The sequence below is a fragment of the Gymnogyps californianus genome, chromosome 5, assembly GCF_018139145.2.
Source record: "Gymnogyps californianus isolate 813 chromosome 5, ASM1813914v2, whole genome shotgun sequence".
Taxonomy (NCBI): domain Eukaryota; kingdom Metazoa; phylum Chordata; class Aves; order Accipitriformes; family Cathartidae; genus Gymnogyps; species Gymnogyps californianus.
In genome coordinates this window covers 16,689,575-16,703,309 of record NC_059475.1, presented here as the reverse complement: position 1 = coordinate 16,703,309, position 13,735 = coordinate 16,689,575, and positions in this window count along the sequence as shown.

The window sequence follows — 13,735 nt, the reverse complement described above, 5'->3', positions numbered from 1 at the left end:
ATTTCCTGTGCAGGGGAAATCCTCATGTAAAAAAGCAGAGAAAATGCTTTAAAGGAGGAGAATGTGCTCAGATTGTGAAGCAGCTGATCTAAGGGCAGCGAGACCCTTAGGGAACCCTGGGCCACAATAGTTGACATTTGAAGCAGGAAATGATGGTTTATTTAACTAACTGAACTGAAAACTGCCAGAGAATTTATACAAGGGAAACAGAATTAGTAAAAGCAGCATTTAGCTAAGACAGACATGAAGGCTAAAACTCCTATGATCATGGGAAATACTAAGAGATATTTGACATCTGTAAGTGGAAGTGGTCTCTGCTTTGTGATTCATCTAAAAGACAGAGTGGGTGGGCAAGGGATCCCCCGGAGGGTGTTCCTGCTTGCTTATCAACACGGCTTCTTGTGGTGTCTGCTGCTTCTCTGCACAATTTCCCTTCCAGCCACAGACCTGCCTTGAAGTTTCTGAGATATAATAGCACAATACTGCAGCTAGGCTATTCTGCTCCTAAATATGCATGTTTTTCAAATGCTTCAGTAAAAATACTTTTGAACACATTTGCTAGTTAAAAAGGACCTTTCTGTTCAAATAATGGTGTTTTTTCAGAGGTTTTCTTCACTCTTCTTAGCAATATGAAGTAAACACTAGGATTTTTCACTTTCTGTGGTAGTGAATGATACCCAGGAGTTTGACTTTGCTAGAGGATCTGGCTACAGACACCAAGCTGAGAGGAGAAAACCTCTCTAAGTCAGACAACTTTAGTAACAGCAAAGGAAATGGAGAGAATGGCACAGCATAAAAGCATTCATTATTCATCAGTTGATACCCAGGGGAAAAAAATCTGTGAGCAGTTTTTGGGTTTCACAAACCAAATCTGACTTTGCCAGAGCCTGGCTGGTCTCAAGGCAGAGATCCCATAGGTGAAGTGCTTGACCTATGATCTCCTCCGTCTTTGCCCAACAGGGACATTCCCCATGGCCCAAGTTTCTCTCCTTCGTGTCCCTCCCCCTCCTCCCTCCAGCCCTGCTGAGGGCCAAGGAGTCAGTGTTTCGGGACTGGAATCCATTGTCCCAGCTGCACTTGAGCCCATGTAATAGGGAAAACGGCAGGTAGCTGTCCTTCTGCAGAGCAGTGACCTTAACCTCCTTCTCCAGCCCACTGGGAGAGCAGAGTTCAATGAACAGCAGTCTGGCTGCACTGCTGAAAGCTGTGGCCTTAGGGGAACTAACTTGTTGTTGTCGTTAGGTTTGCTTCCAGCCGAACGGTTCCCGGTTGGCTTCATTGTGCAATTGTACAAATCCTGATGCCAGCACAAATAAGGGGCAATGGAAAAGCCAGCGATGCAGGCAGAGCAGAGGTTTCTTCTCTCAGCAGCTGCGCTGGCTTAGGCCATCCACAAACACTTGTGGGATGCATGCTCCAAGAAAAGCTTCATGCAACCATGTCGAATGTAAAACCTTGTGAGATGATTATTCAGACTCTCCTGCAATTCTGCACAGATCATAGCATGGGCTTGCTCCTCCCTGTACTGCACTTTGCTCAATTTCTGTGTGCTGCATGCTTTTTAAATATTCACATGGCACTATCTGGAGGAGAGTGCTTCAAAGGGGAATGAGTCTATAATACCAAATCATGTCCTGCTGAGCACCACCAAATCATCGCAACCTTGGACAATCGATCAACTAATTTTGTGGTTTTTATGTTGCCCTAAAGGCTACATTTCAAAACCTGAAATGTATGGATTGGAAAAGCTGACAACAATTCATTCTGCTCAAGCTGTTTAATGATGCTGTACAGACCCTGTTTGAAAAGCTTACTTTCAAGGGAGGGAATTTAACCAACTTCCAGACTAACTTCCTCCTCAGTTACGGTGAACAAAAAGTCTTCAAAATATTTGGAATCTGATTTAAGCTAACAAGTCAAGGAAATAAGTCTTAAAACTCAAACTGCTGCTTGACGCTTTATTTGTAGTTCATCCAGTGGTAATGAGCCAGATTCTTGCCTAGTATAAATGGGCATAAATCCACTTAAGCCATGCAAGAATGTTGATTTATGCTTGCTACAAATCTGACCTTTATTTCAGTATTTCATGGTAAGCTCCAATCCTCTTTGCACTGCTCACTTATTGGAATGGAATTAGATTTGCCAAGGTATGCTTTGACAAAATGGATTGCTTTTCCCTTAAATTTTTGTGCCAGGGATTACATGTTGGTCTATTTCAAGGTAGAGCTGTTAATAAGATAGTTTTGTTGCAGGACAGTCAGAAATGATAGTATCTTTCATTACAATGCTGCATGTTTTTTATTTCTCAAAGTTACACCAAATGAGTACAATATGCTCCACAAATGACAACCTCCTTCTAGGAAATCTGAGATAAATCTGCAGAATGGAGGTTGAAATAAGTTTAGCTAACAAGCAATTGCATAAAAGCTTAAATATATGAAGCCAAATGATTTGCTGAGAGTGTACTGGAATGAATATACCTTACGTTTGCTTAACTGAAACTACATTGCTCCAAATGACCTTATGTTCTCTATTTCCAAGTCCACAATCCCTGCACTGGGGCTCAGCACACTGCACAAAGCCAGACTTACCAGAAGATGATAATCAAAAATTTATTTTATTAGTTTTAAATATAACATTCTCAATTTTTGACTATGCTAACTGCATGGTAAATACAGCACATCACTGCGGAGAACCATGCTGAGAAAATTGCGTGTGAGATTACACTACTGTGAAGTGCTCAATATAGGAGCTACACCCAAAAGACGGCACTCATGTAGGAGGCAGCAGCCTATTTGCTAAATTCTGTTTCACATCATAGGTAACATCTTACGCCATTGTTTTCAGTCTGCACTAGCTTTTGATTAGCTTCCTGATGATGATTGAAGTGTTAGTTTGCATTGAATTGTTTACAACCTGGCCACCAGGTAAAGACTACTCTAACATGATGGTACACCCATAGGGATTTGACATATAAACATTAAGCTTGGTATGAATGAGGTATGAATGGCAATGTGCAAGTGTGAAATCATCAAGAAACAACAAGAAGGGGCAAAGGAATGGCATGTGCAGCTTCTGAAGGCACCGGGGTCTGGAAACCCAAGGGCTGCCTCCTGGGTGGATCTCAGATCTATGTTGGAGCCAGTTTTTCTCCAGCCCTGACTCCTAGATCTATACTGGAGCTAGCTTGTCTCTAGCCACGTCTCCTAGGTGGACCTTGGACCTATGCTGCAACTTTGTCTTCAGTCCCATCTCCTGGGTGGCCTGTAGACCTAAGTTGCAGCCTTGTTTCAAGCTTTGCCTCTGGTCCCATCTCCTGCTACTCCTGGATGGCTCCTGGACCTGATTCATTAACTTTGCCTTGTTTGGGACTGTTGGTGGACTCTGTTATCAGTACCCAGGTCTGCGTGCCATGTTTAGGGACTGCACCCAGTCAATGGAGGCACTGCCTGTGCTGGGTCACCCTCGGCTCCTGGCTTGCACCACAGAGTCCTGTCCAGGCTGCGTGGCCACACGCATCCCCACGCTCATACACATGAAAGAAGGAGTGAGGAAAGTCTGTGAGAGAAAGTATGCATGAAATCAGTTTAAAATAAAATAAACTTCCCCTTCTGTGTGGTTTTGCATTGACCTTTGCTACATTAGCCAAACATAAGCAAAGGAAACACTCAGGATAACACTGACCTGATAAAGGTTCAGGGGTTTTTGTGCCCTTGATTCTGGAGCTTGTTCCCTGATAATATGCAAAAGAGATTGGATTTGTTAATCTTGGAGGGTGGGGGAGCTTGATAATCTGGGCATCAGTTTCTTCAAGGCAGGGAGAGGATGAGATGAAGAGATGCAATAGGTAGAGGAGCAGAGTTTCAAGAAACAGTTCATTTTAGGTTGCTTTCATTTGGCAGCTTATTATATTTTTTTTTATTTTCATGTGTAATATAGTAGAGATCTGTAAAAACAGCTAGGAGCTTAATTTTCAGAAATGTCATAGTCCCAACAAACGAAGTCAATCTTCAAATCAGGCTCTCAGTACTGTTTGGGAAATAAATCCAAATATTTCTCTAAGTGTTTGAAAAGAAGATGCTTTGGCTCCAGAGCGATATGAGAAAATGTACAATCCATTTGATCTGCTTCAGATGCCACAACCATCTGCAACTGCATGTGGCAAACACACATTTCTCAGCTTCGCAGGCACGTATGATTATGAAGAGCTTCGAATACTTTCAGTAAAATAGATAAACCTTTGGGATGCTCTTTTTGTTGTTTACGTACCTCTCGGCAGCATTCTGTGGAAAGATCTCCTCCTGGAAGGCTCGGGGGGGAGGGGGCGTGGGCTCTGCTGAGCCTTTCAGCGCAGAAGACGTTGTGTACAAAAGTGCCTGAGAAGCAGCCAACATGAACAACAACGGCTGGCACCGGGAAGGGGTCACAGATGCTAGTCTGAACATGCTGTTGTGCAACATCCCCACTCAGGGCAGGCTCCAGCTGCTGCTGTACTAAAGACACGACCGCCATCTGCTGTCAGAAACCCAACCCGAACCAGGGAGCGCCAATAAGGAGGAAACGTCCCGTCGGAGGCCCCATCTCCCCTGCCCACCAGCGACTCCCATGGGCTAGCGCCTTGATTGCTCAACTTCAACTTTGTCATTTCTAGCGTTGCTCTCAATTCATATCTCTTACTTATTTCTTTGCTCCCAGGTAGAAAGAACAAACTCCTGTTACCGGTCATATGAGCTGGGGCGCGGATGAGCAGCCAGCAGTGACACTGCACTACATCCTTCTGGGGATGCTGCCTGCTGTGTGAGATGGGGATGGAGAGCGACGTCTAGTCCAAGTAACTATACAGCCGGCACGTACGCATATCTCTAGGTACGTGTGCGCTTACAGCTGCTCAATAGTGCTACCTGTTGCTTTTTATGCACGTGAAAGACTATTTTCTCAGAGTTTATATTCCGTGCAAATATTTGGTCTCTTAGTTGGGAGCTTGGATGAAATGCAGATGGGGGTTTTGGTTCAGGGTAGTTTCTAGGGCAGAGAGCTTGCCAGCACTGAATGATGGATCTGCTGGAAACGGCTCACTGAATTGAGGCAGTTGTCTCTCAGTCCAGGTTTTCTTACCTGGGATGCTCTCCCCAGAGGCTTATGTTTCTCCAGCGATCTAAATCAGCCTAATCCTATCATGGGGGAAAGCCGTTATTGCTTTGCAGTCTGTCTTACATGTGTTGTTTGCTTTCCTATTAACTCTATAATATCTGGGCACTATGGCTGCTGTTCAATGTTTAAATACTGTTTTTTTCCACATTTACTGTGATGGTGACTTTTTCATTGCCTTCTTTTTAGCAACTTTAGAAAGGAGGTTATTCTTACAAAACAATCCTTTCTTTGCATCTTGTTTTCATAATTCTTATGAATATATTGCTTGCTTAAATAGTTCAACCTACTGTCTATATATCCTTATACCACATATTAGAGAACTGGTTTTTTGTCTATTTCCCATACAGTTATCTTTTGGGATTTTTGACATGTTTAAGCAATAGTCACTTTCAAGATATTTTAGCTAACTAAACTACTGAATAAGCTAAACAGCTAAATTAAATATAAGTATTTTCTTTTTTTCCATTCTTAAAATTTTCTTCTCTGGTTAAGAGAACACTTTGCAAATACAGCTATTCCACCAGCTGGTGTCATCCAGTATCATTATCCTCACTTTCTGGCAGACCTACTTTTTGTTCATGTGCGTTTTTTTCATGAAGAAGTTAGTATTTTTGTCAGTAGTGTCCTGATTTGATAGGTGGTCCACAGGGCCCAGTTCTTCACCCTTGTAATACAGTTCACCCATTGACTTTAGGGTATGCTGAATGCTCACAGGCATTCAGAGTGCTACATAGCTAACTGCTTGGTGGGGTGCAACTGTATTTGTTTGCACTTATCTCTGGACTAGAAAGTTTCATAGCCTTTGTTTAAAGCATGAAGCTGAAAATTGTCCTAAAAAATCCAAGACAGTTACTTGAAATCACTTTTAAAGACTAAGGAAGTTTGTTTCTTGGCATCTTCAGTTTGTTTATGTCCCCAGTGTACAGCAATGTAAAAGTGATATTTTGTGATTGCTCTGGATTTGAAATATATGCATTTTAGATGACTGACAATTTTAGATCACGTACAGAGGAATTCACATTCTCTGAGTTTAGTTTGTCTAGCTTGCATTCTTGTGTCAGGAAGCTGTACCCGTTCTGTGACCAGCTGACCCATTAAACGATGAGCTGCTCGAGTTAAACCTCTCCCTCCATTGACACATTTAAGTACCTAGAAAAGAAATTGGTATCAGTGAGATTACTTTGCCTAGAATAAATCATGTCAAACACGCTCATTTCCAGCTCTGATTAGGTAACTGCTCCTGTGTATAGCAGAAAAGCCACAGATGCCAGATATCTTGGTTTTAGAAAGACTTCTATCACTGTCTCACATGACCATCCATCTCACAAGCAAGTCCAGAAAAACACAAATGGATAGGTACACAACTGGGTGTAAACTGGCCCCACAGAATATTTAGCAAGAGTACGTTGTTAACGTGGCTGGATGCATCAAGCAGAATTCTGCAGGAGTATCTCTGTAGCACCAATTTGATATTTTCATTAAATAATTGGGATGACAGAACAGACAACTTGCTTACCAAACCCACTGGCTGGGAGAGGCAGGAAGTGTCGGACGATAGGGCTAGGATCTCAATGAACTTGGCAAACTACGGTCAGGGGTGTCTTGGTTTCAGCTGGGATAGAGTTAATTTTCTTCTTAGTAGCTGGTACAGTGTTATGTTTTGGATTTAATATGAGAATAATGTTGATAACACACTGATGGTTTTAGTTGTTGCTAAGTAGTGTTTATACTAAGTCAAGGATTTTTCAGCTTCTCATGCCCAGCCAGCAAGAAGGCTGGAGGGGCACAAGAAGCTGGAAGGGGACGCCGCCAGGACAGCTGACCCAAATTGGCCAAAGCGATATTCCATACCATATGATGTCATGCCCAGTATATAAACTGGGGGGAGTTGGCTGGGAGGGGCGGATCGCGGCTCGGGAAGTAACTGGGCATCGGTCAGTGAGTAGTGAGCAATTGCATTGCACATCACTTGTTTTGTATATTCTAATTCTTTTAGTAGTATTATTGTCATGTTATTATTATTATCTTTATTATCTTTATTTTCCTTCCTTTCTGTCCTATTAAACTGTCTTTATCTCAACCCACGAGGGGGTTTTTTGGGTTGGTTTTTTTTTTATTCTCTCCCCCATCCCACTGGGTGGGGGGAGTGAGTGAGCAGCTGCATGGTGCTTAGTTGCCAGCTGGGGTTAAACAACAACAGTCCTTTTTGGCGCCCAATGTGGGGCTCGACGGGTTGAGATAACGGCAAATCTGACTGGAATGTGTTAGAACAAATTTGTTATAAGCATTCATTTTATTAGTTCAATAGTCGCTAGTCACAATGTTGATGTATTCGCTCTCAGCGTTGGTGCACTTGTTCTTACAGGCGCGTTATGTAATACCTTACTTGCAGTCTATGCTCCCTGTTGTGCTGTTTATCACCCGTGGGAACTGGGCTAGAGTTATCATGTTGTTCTACTTTGTAACACTGGCTTATGATGCGATAGACTTGCTGGTCGTGAAACTAATCTGGTATTTGTACTCAGCATTGCCATCATCTCCGTACTTCGGGAGCCATCTATCAGAAACTATTAATAATTACACCTTTTACCTTCTCTCATCGGAGAGCCAGTCCACAGGGGAGACACATTTCTTCACCTTCCCCTTCTCCTCCAGGCAAATTACAATAGCTCTGAGAATTCTGAATATCCTTGGGATGTTCAAACCAGCATGTTCTTATTGCTATGTCTCCTGAATGTGTTCCAGGTCTTGTTTAAGTCTTAACTATTTAAGAATACCACCGAGAGATCTGCCCCAAGGCTGGATAGTCATGGGTGGCATGGCATGTGGGAGAATATGGGCAGGTATCTAGAGAGCTTCTCACCTCCAATGGTTTGGAACTTCACTCCTGAACAACTACAGGACCCTGATAAAGTGACAGAATACTTGAAAGGAAAATGCTGTGGCTATTCCAAAGAGAGACAACTTGCTGCACTGTGCTGGGCTCTGGCCAGTATCTACCAAACATTGCTCGACATTATGCAGCACCCTCAACGGGAAGGGAGGGAAAACAGACTGACAAACACTGCAGCTACTCCAACCCCGGCGACAGGCACTGCGGCTGAACCAGAGAACCAACCTGTGCCGGTATCAGTTGCCCCTATACAGAAGAAGAAATACACAGAAAAATCAGTTCGCTTAGTGAAGGATGAAGATGAACCAGGGTCATCACGAGAACAGGAGGAAAAGGCAGAACCAGAGGTAATCACCCAATCCCTATCCCTGAGTGAGCTGCGGGATATGCGAAAAGATTTCAGCCGTCGTCCAGGTGAGCACATCATCACCTGGCTGCTCCAGTGGACAGTGGGGCTACTAGCCTGGAATTAGAGGGTAGGGAAGCCAAGCAGCTGGGATCACTTGCTAGGGAAGGCGGCATTGACAAGGTGATTGGAAAAGGGACACAAGCCCTCAGCCTCTGGAGGCGACTCCTGCCAAGCGTGAAGGAAAGGTACCCCTTCAAGGAAGATGTTATGTGTCAACCAGGCAAGTGGACTGCCATGGAAAGAGGTATCCAATACCTGAGGGAATTAGCTATGCTAGAGATGATTTATGATGACCTGGACAATGCACAATTACCCAGAGATCCAGACGAAGTCCAATGCACACGACCCATGTGGCAGAAATCTGTACGGAGCGCACCATCGTCATATGCCAACCCATTGGCAGTACTAATCTGCAAAGATGAAGAGGCACCGACAGTGGATGAAATGGCTCGCCAGCTCTGGCAATATGAAGAAAATCTTTCTTCTTCCCTATGAGCCTGCATCTCAGCTGTGGAAAAACTGTCCGAAAAACTGATCAAACAGATCGGAAAGTCCTACTCCCCGCCTGTACGGACCAGTATCTCACCTATTAGGAGTGAGCGTTCCTCTGCTCAAGACAGAGGATATAGAAGGTACACACCACGGGGTACCCTGTGGTTTTACCTGCATGATCATGGAAAGGACATGAGGAAGTGGGATGGAAAACCTACCTCGACCCTAGATGCATGGGTACCTGAATTGAAAAGAAAAACAACCACAAAGGAGGATTCTTTCAGGAAAAATGCTGCTCCAGTTTCCAGTGGGCAATTCCCCAGACAGAGTAGAAGGGCTTCTGACCCTCTTGAAGGGACCTCTAAGTCATTTTTACAAGAAGTGAGTAACAAATACTCTGACCAGGATTGGAGGGGCCCTGCCTCCAGCCAGGTGGAGAGGAGGGACAACCAGGTTTATTGGACTGTGTGGATTCGATGGCCTGGCACGTCAGACCCATGGGAGTATAAGGCTTTAGCAGACACCGGTGTACAGCGTGCTCTAATGCCATCAAGCTATAAAGGGGCAGAACCCACCTGTATTTCTGGTGTGACAGGGGGATCCCAACAGCTAACTGTATTGGAGGCTGAAGTGAGCCTAACTGGGAATGAGTGGCAGAAACACCCCATTGTGACTGGCCCAGAGGCCCCATGCATCCTTGGCATAGACTATCTATCTCAGGAGGGGGTATTTTAAGGACCCAAAGGGGTATCGGTGGGCTTTTGGTATAGCTGCCTTGGAGACGGAGGAAATTAAACAGCTGTCTACCTTGCCCAGTCTCTCTGAGGACCCTTCGGTTGTGGGGTTGCTGAGGGTTGAAGAACAACAGGTGCCCCCAGCACCTGCTCCTCTGCAGGTTGTGGAATTACTCGTCTGATAGCATCACTGTATAAGCAGACGTGGTGGTTAGCACGGATCACAAACCAAACAGGAGTCAGCCATGCCACTACAAAAAAGGCAAAGAGCACCGGGGGCTATATAAAAAGGAATATTGTTTGCCAGGCAAATTAAGCTATTCTTCTGTTATGCTTGGGGCTAGTAACCTTCAGTTGGAGTACTGTGTTTTGCTTTGGCTAGCATAGAGAATTAGAGGTTTTATGAGGAAACACTGGAGGAATTGGAGTGGTTTGTCCTAGAGAAAGGGGAGACCCAGTAGGGGGGCCCTAAATATGTGCACTGTATTTCTAAGGGAGAGGGCAATAAACTCATCTCATCTGCTGAAAAGGCTCAGTGGGCAACAGAGATCTGGATTAGATGTTAGAAACAGCTTTCTCAGGGTGCAGATAAAAGAACAGCAAGAGAGATTACTATGGGGTACGACAGCCTCGGTTTTTGAGTTTTCAAGCACAGATTGGACAAGTATCTGTCAAAAATGACCGAAATATAATTCATCCTGCTTTTTGGGTGGGAGGAAGGAGACAATTCCCATCCCTGTTTTTCTGATATTCTTGTTTGGAGCGAAAGGTCAATACCAGCCAATACCGTACATTGTCAATACCAGCTAATTATCATCCCGAGACTCTTGCTTTCCATTTCTGTTTAATATATCATTAGGGAAAAAATCTTAGTGGTTAATAATTCAAATCAGAAGCAGCTATAAAGTAGGCTGGCACCGCGCTATTCAAACTTGATTTGTTCAAACCTATGTTTTCCAAGTCCTAGGCTTCTTTTGAGCACATACTGCCAGCTCTGCTAATGTCTAAACAGCTGATGATCTAGAGACCTGTCTGGTGGCCATTAGGATGATTCAGTTCATTTAATAAAGGCCATATTGGAACACCCATTTAACTTACTGCAGAAAGGATGCTGGATGAAAAGGGGAAAGGAAAACTCACACAAATATTACTCATTCAGAAAATGCTAAAACTGAGGCTCTGAACAGCCTTTGATATTTGACCTCTGCAGATGGCCTGTAATTAAGACTCTAATCCTTTAAACACTTAAACACATTTCACTTAATATTAATAGGATTAGTCACATGCCTGAAGCGTGCATGGCTGGGGCAAAAAAATGTTGTTGAGTACAGCTGATTAAAAACTTGCAACGAAGACACTTTCTGGTGGAATATTGTCTTATATTTTCTAAGTCTTTTCTAAACAGTTCTAGTCCCAATTAATTTCCTAATGTGAGCGTCACCAAATGAGGCGGAAAGAACTTATCAACACCAATGAGATGCAGATAGGCAGGCACTCCTTTAATTCAGCGCTGGGAACACGGGGGATAGCTCCGCCAAACCGTGTTCACCTTCACATCAAAATCCATCACTTTTTATACACAAGATATTAACGTATTTAATCATTCAATACATATTCATTGTTATTCTATTAAATGATTGATTAAAATTTCTTCGCCTACCATGTAAATTACTATGCATGCCCACTACGATTTTTGAGACCTTTACTTCCTTAACCATTTTGGGTTGGTGGTCTATGAGTCAGTGGTCGTGATCTCCCCCTGCCCGAATTACCTTTCCCCTAGTTTCACTTAAACTTGGCAACACTAAGCGGTCCTTCATGGACCGTTAACAAAGCAGACTATCATTCACTTTGGTTTCTTAAAACAAAACAAATTAATTTCTAGTGAAGTTTCTATAGGCCATTAATTTCTAGTGAAGTTTCTATAGTTAATTGTTTCAAACCAAAACAAAAAGCCATTAATTCGCAACATGAGGATATTTAATAAAAATAAAACTTAACCAAGTTCTTGCTTAAAAAGGTATACACAAAAAGAAGAAATCAATCTGAACTTTTTCAGAGGCAGAAATTACAGGTTCTTGGGAGATTTGAGAGGAGTTATTTTGGTTTTCTGGAAGACGTAGGTTTAAATTCACTGACTTTTACAATTCCTTCAAAGCAAGTTTGAGATTAAACATACACAGAATCAGGCAGATCAGAGTTACAAAAAGAGGAAGAAACATTTTCTATCTTGGTTTTTATTTAACAGAAATATCAGTTTGGCTTAAAAGCACAAAAGTTGTTTTGTCTCTTGTTGCTGACAGACTAGCTGCACTTGGGAATCCTGGCAAGCCTAGTCTGGATCAGTCCATCACATTGTAAACATATGCAAAGATTATGAAGAGTGAGCAAAATTTGGGAAGTGATTTAAGATACAGGGAGGACAGAGCTGTAGGCATACACGGCATGGAGGTTCCCATTTGTTGTTGCACATTTGCCAGAAAAAGAGACTGGACCACATCAAGGCATTGCGCTGATATGTAACATATGCTAGATCTGGGTTTAAGTGGGGTGGGTGCAATCTGGGAATCCTGACACAGCTCAGCATCGCTTGCTAACTGCCCTATAAAATGCCCGCAGCATACATTTACACAGTGCTATTATTTCTCCCATTGGCCCTAACACAGATGTAAATCCCCTCTGCTGAAGGACATGTGATATCACAGTACTGTCATATACAGGAAAAGGTAACGACTGTGGTTAAAGGTTTCCAAAAAGTGGCAAGCCACAAACAACTGCAATGCCATCCCCTGGCCTGGCCGTAACTCCTCTTTTAGATGCAGGGAGAGATTTTCTCCACTCATCTTCAGGATTGCAGTCAGTAGAATAAAGACTGCATTTAGCCAAGTATTCCTGCCAACTCTAACACAGACCAAAGTAAGCAAACATAAAAGCCAAAGAGCAACAATCATCGCTCTGTCAATACTGTTGTTGTTATACAGGAATCTGAGTCATACTAAAAGGCCTCTCAAGGAAGGGCACAGTGGAGATACAAGAAATTCAAGACGGAGCAGGGAAATTCTGATTAAAGAAGCACCACAGCAGCGATGGGGTGGCAGATAGGACTACCAGAAAATGGCATCATATCCTTCTTGACAGTACCACAGGGGGTAACAAAATGCCAAAAATGAGAGTAAAATTGGTGAACTACTCACTGCCTGTAAAGAGAGACTGACTAGAAAGTCTTAAAATTAAATAATACTTAAACTGAAAATTTAAAGAAAATAATAATATAAAGAGGGTGGAAACCAGAAGAGGTGATCTAGGTCTGAGTCAGAAGTAAAAAGCCAGTGCAGTGTCTTATGGAGATGAGAATTAAAAGGGGAAGAGAGAGAAAGATAAAGTTCTTACAGGACAAGGGGTTAAATCAGGACTGTGGCCCAGGAGAAATCAGTGGCAGATCAGGAGAGTCTACCCTGCGTAGAGCGATGCCACACAGAGATACCAGAGCAAGCATTACAGAAACAACTTCAGATCTCCTGTAGTTCAAGAACTACAAAAGCCCTGCGAGTTAACTAGTGCAGCGCCTCGCTCAAATAAATTGTCCTGATCCTCGCCTCAATTAGGGCCATACTGGGCATCTTTACACCAGCCTGCAACATGGCTTATAGCTACACCCAGAAAGGAATTTCAGATACGGAAAAAATAAAGTGAGGGCAGCAAAGAGGCAAAGGGAGACTGGAAAAGGCAGGAACCTGGAGGAACTGAGAGTGAAGAGTGGTTAAGTAATAGCAATGTTAAAGTAGAATTTATGTTAAAGAAGGATAAAATGAAGGGAAAAAAGCTTCCTTTCAGTGCCCAGGTTTCTAACGAGAAGCAGTGTGGAGTAGAGGAATTTTTGTCACATGGATCTCGGATAACAGGAAAACAGCTGACAACCTATGCAAGGGAAGAGTCTTCAGTCAGCTGGTGTTCTTGCACAATTTTCCAGGTTGTCAGAGACTTTAAAAAATACTTGAACACACACAGAGATCATTTTGTTCGGGCACTCCAAAGGTCAGGTTTGCTCCTGGGGGC